The sequence below is a fragment of the Bradysia coprophila genome (assembly GCF_014529535.1).
Source record: "Bradysia coprophila strain Holo2 chromosome IV unlocalized genomic scaffold, BU_Bcop_v1 contig_81, whole genome shotgun sequence".
Lineage (NCBI taxonomy): Eukaryota > Metazoa > Arthropoda > Insecta > Diptera > Sciaridae > Bradysia > Bradysia coprophila.
In genome coordinates, this window is record NW_023503375.1 from 2903097 (window position 1) to 2915057 (window position 11961).

Consider the following 11961-nt stretch of genomic DNA (forward strand, 5'->3'; position numbering starts at 1 on the left):
AAATGTAAAACGGGAGGTCCCATTCTAATTTGATATTCCACGCTCAACCAACCAGGAAACACAATTTCGACCAATAATATTTTCCTTCCCGTTCAATGTAAAAATCTAAACCGTTTCGAGTGGGTTGTGATTGAATATTTGCATTTTATGTTCCGTATAACAATAAAAAAAAAACTCAATTTCCATCGGAGCGAAGCGGAAATTCAATTGTTTATCGTCAAATTTTATTTTTATTTTCACATCCATACGTCATACGTATTTATCTAATAACAACGTGAAGGAACTTTCAATTTCTTTTTTAAAATGTGTGATAATTCAATGCATTCACAAAACATCGTTTCACTCCGGGAAACAAGCAACCATCTTCACTCTTCACCGTTACATGGCAAAAATTTTACATCATTTCGTATGCATAAACTCGTGTCACTTTACCGCACTCTCGTTCCCATATTCGAGCAAATAATTTCCTTGTTGTTTTTATAACTAAATTTTCCTACCCCCATCCTACACCATCTGTTGTCAATAGAAAATACATTTCCGCTTTAGAACGTTGACAGATATTTTTATTTCGTAAAAAAATGATATTTTTCTTTGTTCTTTAAGAGCTTGTGTCCCACTTCGTCGTTCCATTTTTCACCGAGTGAACCATTTTTCCACATTTTCCGTACAACGTATACAGCTACGTTCTTAAATCTCATTTAATTTCATTGAATGAAATAAAAAAAGTTTTTTTTTGTATTCTTGATTTCATTTTGGTAAGTGTTTAGGTGTCATAGAGACTTGCATTGGTTAACTGTATCAAAAGGGATAAACACAATATTCGTGGCTGGTGTTAGTCTCTTTTTTTCGTGTTTTTTTTTGCTTTCTGTCTTGGGTGATTGAGAATTTCAATAGTTAAATGGGTGACCGGGGGAGACACACGAACAGTGTTTAGGAGATCACAAATTTTACTAAAGGGATTGAATTTATACAGTCGATCCGTCCGAAAATCATATATTATGAATTGGGAAAAGGGTACAGATTAAATACGGACATTTGGAAGAAAAGATAGAAGAAAATAATGGTCCAGAAAAGATAACTTCGTACAAACAGCAATCGCTTGTTGGTAGAGTAACGCACATATATGTACGTACATACGTATGGCATGGGATACATATAAATTTGGACGATATTTACTGGGGATGAAATGTTTTAAGTTTTTTTTTCTTCGTCTCTTGTGTCGTGACTTGATAAGGAATATAGGAAAGAAGAAGGAAAAAAAAGAAGAAACCTCTGATGTGACGGAATTTTCAATGTTTTATTTTTAAAAGGAAAAAAGGGAAAGAAAAGACTTCGTATACTCCTTGGAATTATTATTGGCTTGGGATTTAAGTGATAAGACCATAATATGATCATTGTTATTACTGTGGCTAATGGTTCATATAAAGGGTTCAAACGGTCGATGGAGATATGGAAATGTTTTCATGTGGTTGTTTCTGTGAAACCTTTTTTTTTCTGATGAGTAAGACGTTATGTATTTATAGATGTGTGGCCATGCGAACAGTAATTCATCAACTATATTCCGATGAATCAATGAAATGTGTACGATGATTTTACCATTCACTGGTGGAATATGAGTATTGAACATAATTTTTGAGCATCACTTAGTTACTCAAGACAAACATATAATATGCTTTTGCTGACATATCAACGATGAAACGAATTCCAATATTTCCATGTAATTCTGACGAATCCTGGATTTTTTCTATGTCAAGCTGTGTTAAATAACAAAAAAAAAAATCGTTTACGAAATCCATGAATTATTCGAAGTGATGCGATGCCACATTGGGTGGAAATATGCTGACATTTTTTATGTATAAGGCTTTCAAGCTGTACTGGTAGGAAAAACCGAATTGTTTTTATTGCTGAAAACTTTTTCTGCAGTGAGTTCGGTGGTGTTCCGTAGTGATTATGTAGAAACCAATTCTTAATCAAACTATATGGAAAATCTGGTCGCAGTCTTACAATAGCTGAAGTAGGTTACACGCGAGTGGATTGACGTCAATTTTTATTTTAAAGTCATCTCCTAATGATGAGAAAATTATTTTCCATTAAACTAAGTGTTGGAATTACGGTTTCATTCCACTCCGGAATCTATGTTGGAATTACGGTTTCATTCCACTCCGGAATCTACAATGAAACGACCAGTTTGCCGTCTCAGAATAGACTGATTTTATTTAGAACAAATACGGCGTATTTATATGTTTTACAAACTTATCTAGGCTTACTATATTCTTCTTATTTAGACTGACTACTACGTTCATTCACTTTATAGAGTTATTCAATTGTAACTTCCAACATGTTGGAATTACGGTTTCATTCCACTCCGGAATCTACAATGAAACGACCAGTTTGCCGTCTCAGAATAGACTGATTTTATTTAGAACAAATACGGCGTATTTATATGTTTTACAAACTTATCTAGGCTTACTATATTCTTCTTATTTAGACTGACTACTACGTTCATTCACTTTATAGAGTTATTCAATTGTAACTTCCAACACTCCCACTCAATTGGATAATTCTATAAGTGTACTTCGACTCCCACTTAAATCGTATTACGGACCATTTCCATAGACCTCCTGATTCGATAATTCAACTGAGCCATTCGACCATCGACCTTGTGTACATTCAGCAATTTGGAAGGAAATGGAAATTGAAACATGAAAGAAAATGCGAATTGGACAGATCGAAGAAGTCTTCAACGTCTAGGGGGTGTATTAACTGAATTAAGGGGGTGTGTTAGATTTCGTGTTCAAGTGAATTATCCTAGTTCACTAGTTCTAATTCAGTTAATACATTGACTCAGTATACCGGTCAGTCTGAATTTTGATCGTGTACCATTTCCGATAGCCGTAAAACAATCGTCTTACAATTTTTTTTTATTTATTTTACATCTCCTCAATTTCACAAATTCTTGAATTCCGCAATATCCGCGTTTCCTGGGCCTCATAACCAAGATGGCAACAGTGGTCAAGATGACACACGATGGTCAAGATGACACACGATGGTCAAGATGACACACGATGGTCAAGATGACACACGATGGTCAAGATGACACACAATGGTCAAGATGACACACAATGGTCAAGATGACGCACGATGGTCAAGATGACACACGATGGGTGTGATGACTACGGATTTTAGTCATGGAAATAGCTAAATGCTATTCGTGGCAACTACGGATTAGTTGCAATTGGACATAAAGGAAAGTCGCTGCATCACAATTGATGAATGTTCAAGTAAAGGGCAGACGACAAGGTCGATTGTGAAAGTTGAACGGCAGTATCGAAGGTAAACGACAAGGTCGATTGGCAAGGACGAATGGCAAGTTCGGAAGTACCGAAAGTCAATGGCAAGGACGAATGGCATGGTCGAATAATTTGTACGAGGTCAAATCGAATTTGCACGAATAATTTAATTGAGTGGGTCATGATTGAACGAATGGTCGAATGTACACAAGGTCGATGGTCGAATGGCTCAGTTGAATTATCGAATCAGGAGGTCTATGGAAATGGTCCGTAATACGATTTAAGTGGGAGTCGAAGTACACTTATAGAATTATCCAATTGAGTGGGAGTGTTGGAAGTTACAATTGAATAACTCTATAAAGTGAATGAACGTAGTAGTCAGTCTAAATAAGAAGAATATAGTAAGCCTAGATAAGTTTGTAAAACATATAAATACGCCGTATTTGTTCTAAATAAAATCAGTCTATTCTGAGACGGCAAACTGGTCGTTTCATTGTAGATTCCGGAGTGGAATGAAACCGTAATTCCAACACTAAGAACAGAACCATCAAGATAATTAAAGTTACGTCTCGCGTAAATCCTTCATCGGGTGACACAGATGCAGTGGCATCGAGTCTACTAAGGGGGCAATGGGGGAAAACGACACCCATGACAAAGCAAAAATTCTATAAATTCCTAGGGCTTTCCAACATTTTGTGCTTTTTGCCTCCCAAAAGCGCCTCATGAAGAAATTTAAAGTCGGCGCCTCTGCACAAATGGGTTTAAAAAAATTTAAACAAGAGAATAGAGAGTCTGGCCTACATCATTGTTGTGTTTCACATAGCCGAGAATTGTAAGGGAAAATATTTTTATTTTTTTTATTTTTAGTAGGTCGTCAACATTACATTGTGATTTTCGAATATACTTAGGAGAGAAATTTCATTTATTTCTTCGGTTTTTTTTTCTTCTTTAATACAACGCCACCACTATTTCTGTCTATAAATTCATAGTTTCCTTTTAGCTGCAGGCTGCAGGTATTTTTCCGCTTTTTCCTCCCCATTTCGCTTTCACACTTTTTCATTTCACCAGAAAAACTTTTCACTTTAATTAAAAACCTAAAATCCAAAGAGCGGATTATTGAATTTTCCCGTAGCCATTGCTATCACACATAAAATAGAATAGCTAGTAACGAGGCGTTTATTCTATTAGTAGGTTCCAGTTATTTATTTGCAGTGCAGCGCATTCTCTGCAGTTTCAGACGATAAATTTATCCGGCACCAAAACTATAATACAAACTTAGGAAAACTAGACAAAAGCGACAATCTCGTAAGACATTTAAATGGGGATTGGTTGGTTCCGAAAGTTTTACAACTTCTGGAAATGTTCGTTTCGGTGCCGAGACTTGGAAATAATTTATAAAGGTGTGCGCGCCAGCAGAGTCAAACGTTTCACATGCCCGTGTCTATTAACATGTCTAACATGGATGAATATAATTCTCTTCTTCGTTGTGACTGCATCGAAAATTTCTCTGCACACGTATATCACTTTCCATGGAGTGTAGTACAATATTGTGCATTGGGGCATGCTTGACAATACCATATAGCTACTCGTCACTTTGATGCAAAGTACACATTTTTCTGTGTTGTTCAATAGAACATTCATTTTACGGTACAATTTTGTTGGTAACTTTTCTAGTGTGGCTACGGAAATATTTAACAAATGTGGCCGTAAAATGAATGTGGCGTTGAACATGGAGGAAGATGTTATTTAGTTTCTACGACGAAGATTTACGCTTTGATTTTGTTTTGTAAAATGTTTTCAAGTAGATCTCGCTAGCTGAATTTATTGCACTCAACCGGGAAATTTGTGTTGCCATGTTGCCAATCGGGGACATATTTTATCCACAGTTTTATTATCCGTCAATGATAAACATCTGATGAAGTAGTTGCTCTTGTTTAAAATCTCTTGCTGAACATGTAATTCACCCACCACGTATGTTGTGTATGTACACACATCATCGACTATTTTACTATACCGTTTACATGCATCCATTTCGCATATAAATATTTTGAAGAAAATATCAAGTTTAACCATGTTTATGGTAATGTGCGGTTGTAACTGTTACTCAAAAGTTATACTTAATGGTGTAGTTAGTTCCTTCCTTAGAAAATTATAATTTACACGAAACGCTCCCGAGAAACGTTCCTCATTCAATGCGAGGTGTGGTAAACTGCTTTATATTTATACCCGTTTGTTATCAGCCTACTTACACTTGATTGCTGCGAATGGTATACTTTCGTTGTGTATGCCTGGGAAAATCGCAAATGTTTTAGTGGTAAAATTGTTTCTTTTGGTGGTGGTTTTTAACTTTCTTTTTTTCATTCTCTCTCTCTCGTTGTTTTGTTTTGTTTTATGAATGCGATGCGGATAATTTGGTTGCGGTTTTTTTGGTTTCAGAATTATTATTATTCCTGTATTCCATGAGACTTGATCGTGGAAACATTTTATGTATATTTAATGTGTTTGTAATGAAGGGTTATGAATGATAGAATCAAATGACTGAGCAAAAATGAGGCAGAAGTAACTTCAAATTGTGTTTAAGTTTGGGATGTAAATTTGGAATATTCGCTGATGCCTTAGGGTAGTTTCACTCACCTAGCTACAGCATATCCAATTATAGTACATGTGTTATACGATACTTTACGGTGTACCGTATTTACTGTACTGATTGTTTTGGCAGTGAAAGGGTGAACTCCGCTAATATGTGAAATATCATATAATATCGTTGCGGACTGATGGCGTTACATAATATTATAAAAATTCCCAGTATTGCATTCTTTGTTGGCCGTATTTATCTGGAACTATTTTTTACTATCTTTACTATTCACATATTGGAAAAATGTCCGAACAACTACGTAAGCAGTAAGCACTAACAGCCATTCGTCAACTACAACTGAAAAAACCTCATAAGCCGTAACTTATTCGGTCTTTTATTGAACAATGTTAAAACTTTTGAAGTAAAAGATTTTCATCGCAGATAATTGTTTTTTCAATGTTATTTTGACTATCGGTAATGATCTGTTCTGACAGCCAAAGGGCATACAAGATTTGCTCGTCTACCATCCTCAAGTGTAAGGACAAGCTTCAGAAACTCGCCGAACACAAATCGGTCAAACTGGTCCCAAACCCAAGTAATATTCAAGGCAACGAAATCGCCGACACTCTAGCGAAAGCGGGAGCATCAAAACTAGTCTGCGGACCGGAACCATTCCTAAGAGGGCCACCGTCATTCTATACAAATCTAATCACTAAATGGAAAGGCAAAAAATTCAAACAATACCGGGACTCAACGAACCATACCAGACAATCAAAAAACTGCATTAAGATCAGCGCCAAGAACGCTAATTATCTCCTCTCACTTAGCAGGAAAAACATAAGGAGATTAACATCCATTCTCACTGGCCACTGCTTCCTAAATAAGCACACGCACACTATAGGCCTAGCCCCAAGTAGCTTGTGCAACACCTGCGGAGACATAGAATCAGCTGAACACTTCCTATGTAAGTGCCCTGTTACATCTCAGCTAGAGCTAAAAGCTTTGGAGCCTACATTCTCCCATACATCATAATCTGGAGCCTTCCGCCCAGCAGTATCCTGGATTATCTAAATCGCACAACTAGGGTATGCACAACAGGCCCGTTAGAGGCTTTGGTGCTGAAGCTTAGCTTCACCCACTCTAACTAACTAACTATTTTGACTATTCACTAATAAAAAATAGTTTTTGAGGTGTACCTCGGATATGTATGATATGAGGTTCCTTATTAACCGTATGGCTTTATTTACATTTTCATATTCCTCGGGATAAGGTCTCGTTTTCGTGTGTTTATTGACCTCCGCGTCGCCTCGTATCAACAAAATTCACACAAAAACTCAACTTTTCAACTTGTTATACATTGTTATGTAAATAGCTATTACATGTAAATTTACATAAGCAAATCACGGTGAGGTTTTCCGTCCGCAAATCATGGTCAGGGACCTTACTTCAGTTATGTATAGTATACGTCGGGTATGAATGGTTCACGTGTTGTATGTAAAGTTTACGTTCAATATGTATAACATTTTGGTACGTATATCTCCATCGCATGATAGGTATGATGTCAAAGTGCCATACTTTTTATGCGAAAGCGTACATGGGCTTTGTATTTAATATTGATGGCAATGCCAAGCGCTTTACATATCAATTTTTCATATCAGGAATATTTCCGTTTTTAGGGACTCCTGATTCAGGATTCACTAAAAAATCGAAAATATTAAATGATCTTCTGGTAAAATTTCAAAACATTTTATTCAGTAAATTCAATCAATTTCACTGCTGAAATATTGATTACATTGAGATACTCCGCTTAAAATTCAAAATTAAAAGTATCTAAGCCTAACCAAAGACAGCGTTATGTACTACATATTATGTAGGACCAATTGGCTCGCGATATTCTTATATCAGAGTGCGTTGAAAGTTATTTTTCAATTCATTTGTTCATCTACTGATTCACCTAAAATACGAATTCTGAAGCTCATTGAAGGCGTCAACAGAATTTAATTACCATTACGATGATTGATATTGATGTAAAATATATTGATGGTATGTACCTTTAGAATTATTTCCAAGCATCATAACCCAGGGCTCAAACGTAGAGCATGTAAGTAAACGTACAGCATGTACGTACTTCGTGTGCATATGCACTACATTTACGTACTTGTACAAACACTTAAAAAAAGACTATCAAGCTAGCATGTCGGAATATAGCAACATTGGTAAGAGCACCACTCTGAGATCTCGAACACAAATAAAACAAGAAAAAAAATAATTAAATAACGAAATTAGATGGTGTACATTGGTACGTCTTTTTATTTCGGATACGAAAGCATACGCGTCCAGCACGGTAACTTTTCTATTAGTGTTGAGATTGCAGTCCTTGACTTTTCATCACGATAAAAATATCCAAACAAGGACGTAATCTACTGTTATATCATTCGTTGAAGTACTTATCACTTATGTATAGCATATAACTCACAGACTTGCTAATTATACTGGGTAATATACTTGTCCTATCTACGAAATCTCAAATTCACAATGTATAATACAAAATCGATTGCCTCTTCAGTATTAAATAATACCGACGACATGATGCTTCAACAAATTTTTTGTTTTACAATGTTTTCCAAATAATTCCCTCCAGCTGCATGTCTATTTATTATGATTGTGTGATAACATAATGCCTCTTCATGGCAAGTTATTCCGACGAAAAATTGTTTTCAAATTTGCACATCTTCGCGATGACTACCAGGTCTCATTAAATTTTTTTTTTTTCGTCTGCTCGTTGTGCTCGTTTCTATGTTAAAAACTTATTTATCAAGTGAAGTTAACTTTCATTCTTAAACAATATAAGAAAATGATATTGTACTTACCTTATCCTATAAATGAAAATAATGAGTCTAACAAAATGATTCATATCTCCATCCGAAGCCAAGGAATAACAAAAAAAAAACTTTTTTTGCGCAAAATGTGAAAACTTTTTCCATCCTTTTTCATTTTTTTTCCCTGTACCTATTGTTAAACCTATACCCAAAGCACCTCTCTGTGTATACATATATGTATGTTCGCAAGAATAAATACTTTAATCCAAGTTTTCGTGTTATTCTCATCAGAGCGCAATTTTAGTCGTTATGTTATACTGTGTGAACACATTTACCATGCAAAATCATTGCCGAGTGGGAGAGATGATACAACACTATTCACAACCATCACGATTGTGCGATAACAAAAATCTATACATACATAGGGCTCCCCAACCAACAATTTTCCCATTTCGGTATGAATATATATATCTGGTTTGATGTACAAAAATATAAACGTGGGAGCTTAGCAAAATGTTTTGACGTAAAGCTTTAAATAAAACCACACACACATTATATCATGACCTTAAAAGTTTCATGTTTTCCATGTCGGCACTATCTTGAAAGAGATTAAAATAATGATGCGATAAGATCTCTTGAATGTTTATGTTGATGGAAAATAAATAAACTTTTCGGAACGTAATTTTGATGCATGGAAGATGGTCTATGTGTGGTACATACATCATCATCATGATGACGATCATCGTGTTGCAATTAGTTCTATTTTCAGTGTCTAAAAGAACGATTAACATATCACAGTGTAACGAAAAGAAAAACGAGGAAAAATTCCTTTCAAACTCAGAACACACGTCCTTCTATGTGAAGATATAGATCCATCATTAATTAGACTCAAATTGTGGATTTAACAAAAACGTGAATGAAAGATTTTCAAATTTACGCCGAACGATTTCTATTATCCAAAATACACTACCGGTTTTCTAAAGAATCTCGTCTACCTAACAAATTATCCGGTAAGTTCAGCGTTTTGAAAATACTTTTACGCATAAAATGATGATTTGTTTACCAAGTGGAGAAAATGGAAAATTCCAATAAGAAAGTTTGCAGCCAGATGGTAGATGTGTTGTTGAACTCGCTTCGCTCGTAACGAGCATCTAGTGCGCAAAGCCTCCTACCATTTACTAGCTAGTTTAAAAAAAACTATTTTCTCCACAAAACAAACACATCAATTAACACCATTTTACAAAACCAAAACAAAATGACAGTTGCAAAGAGATAAGACTCGCGCTGAAGCCCTCGGATACTTTTACTCATCTGGATACGATATAACAAATTACTTTACTGGTATAGTAATCTGCTATTACTCACCTGAACTGTCATCAGATAGAGCGTCAATAAAACGTCATCTTCTCACCGTATTTGAGCGGAGAAAAAAAGGTTATTCACGTTGCACGGATGAAAAGTTCTATTTAAACTTTATTCATGTTATTCATAGAAAAATGTATTTCTACTTTCGATTTCGATATGCATTCAGACGATTCTTTTTTTGTTAAATTTTTATGTTCGAAATATGAAAATTTTCAATCTTTTTGTGCTTATTTTCTACCCATATAATGTAGACACAAGTTCCCTATTTCTGCAAAAAGAAAACCCACGATACTGACTTTGTACGAATTTGTATTGAATAAAATTAAAATAATTCTTACAAAGGGGAATTCTATTTCCATAATATCAAAATCCTCAAATTGTAAACTGGAATGTAATCTTCCTATGTCGCGTTGGTTCTTAGTACACTTCTATCCTCATGTATAGATGATGACGAAAAAAAACTATTTTATTCAGCTATTCGAGCACACATTATATACACACAAATGCAGTACTCAGACCCCGACTCGAATTTATTAAATATTTTCTCCACTTGAAAATTTTATATTTTCCCGCATTGGTTCCACAGTTTTACGAGTGCAATGGTGTACACACATAAGAAAAAGAAAAGATCTCAAATAAGATATTTATGGCATTTTTATGCAATGTTCTTTGAAAATGTCATTTTAAGTCATGTTTAAGAAAAGAAAAAAAGAAGAAGGAAACGAAAACACCGAACCGAACCGACTTGTATCATTTATTTCCACAAAATTCTATACTTGGAACAACATAAAATTAACATAATTTCGTCGGATGTTAATATACGGGAGGTGGGGGAGCCTAAAGTGGAATAGAAAATTATTAATAAATTATATTTTCCCAGGATTTATTGTGTGTAATAATAGACATTATTATACTGTGGTGAATGGTAGTGGTGGTGGTGGGGTGATGCTCTATATTTTCCCAAAAACAAAGATGTGCTCGGCTTGCTAAATTGGTTTTATAATTTATTGGTAATTTATTTACTAAGCCTAGCAATGTTTCACAGAGCTCTGACGTAATGCTGATAAAATATGTTCGACTCTGAGACTGATTGTGTTGATTGTTTCGTTCGTCATTGGAAATTGTTTTGGAAAAAGAAGCTAAAATTCGGTAGACATCAGAATTAGACATGGGTAAGGTTCACTGCGCCTTTCTCTTGAAAAACCGTTCTGACTTAAAAGCTGGTAATGGGCGAACCGCGGTCTTAATTCGTTGATTAGAAATTCATGACATAAAACGTCTGGTCAAATACAATGAGATTCAAAATCAAGATTTCATTCCCTTTGTAAACGTACTTCTCTCACTACACGTACAATTTGAATGACTCCTACACAATGACTTATGAAAACGAAGAAAACAACCAGCTGAAGCCACAAAGAATTTTTTTAGAAATCTGACCTGATCTGACTTAACTTGGTCTTCATTTCAACCAAGAACTCTATGCCACTAGTCTGAAATTTCATAATTTTGGTATCACTCAGAGAAATCAAATACTTCTTTCGACGTTTTGCATTAATACGCAGTTCAAAAATACCATTTCTCATCAGGTCATGGCGACAGTGGTACTCAATCCATCGCTCTAAGGACACTATACCGATTTGAACACGAACAAGTCTAGCGAATCATAGTTGAAATGAAATTCCAGCTAGACACCAAAATTGCTGACTCGTGGCCGGTCTATGGCACTCAGCATATTCGACCAATGTACATTCGGATAGTCAGGGAATGTTCAAACCTTTCAGTATCCTATAAGTTTTAAGCAATGTTTGACCTGATTACCTACATCCTGGTTTCAGGTCAACTCAAATCAGCTTTAAGGAAGTTCAAAATTTCTATAAAATGTAGCGACAAAGACACCTCGCTGGTAAGTATA